The sequence below is a fragment of the Grammomys surdaster genome, unplaced genomic scaffold (genome assembly GCF_004785775.1).
Source record: "Grammomys surdaster isolate TR1022 unplaced genomic scaffold, NIH_TR_1.0 125941, whole genome shotgun sequence".
Taxonomy (NCBI): Eukaryota; Metazoa; Chordata; class Mammalia; order Rodentia; family Muridae; genus Grammomys; species Grammomys surdaster.
In genome coordinates, this window is record NW_021620763.1 from 2,363,230 (window position 1) to 2,363,863 (window position 634).

Sequence of the window (634 nt, forward strand, 5' to 3'; positions counted from 1 at the left end):
AGAGAGAGAGAGAGAGAGAGAGAGAGAGAGAGAGAGAGAGAGAGAGAGACCTTAATACATATTATATTGATAAATCAACATGTGTTCCCTTGGCCTGTTGATAAAAAGACTCTAGGAACATGAAGAATGGGCCTGGGGGATCCTTTGTCTCTTTCCCAAAGAAACCCTGTTCCAGCTCAGGCTGGCCCCCTTGGCTGTGTAATGGGGTGAGAGAAAAACAGCAAGCAGCTAAGGTTATTAAAAAACATTGTGTCCTTGAGAACAGCTACAAAGGAAACCTTTTCCCACGGAGGTTACTGTTGCTTATTTCAGGATATAAAATGCCCACCTTGGGAATAGGAAGCTGGAAGCATGTCCACAAAATCTCCCAGGTGATTCCAAGTCCTCCATCCAAGCTTAGAATGAAGTTCAAACACCAAGGAAAATTACTACCTTGAGTGCATTTGTGTTCTCATTTTCTCTTGTTCTCTCTCTCTCTCTCTCTCTCTCTCTCTCTCTCTCTCTCTCTCTCTGTGTGTGTGTGTGTGTGTGTGGTGTGTGTTTATCAGAGGTGAAGATACTGAAGGACACAGAAGTTAGGTAACTTATTCAAGTTCATGACTAAGACTTATTGGGAACCAAGGTCCACAACTCC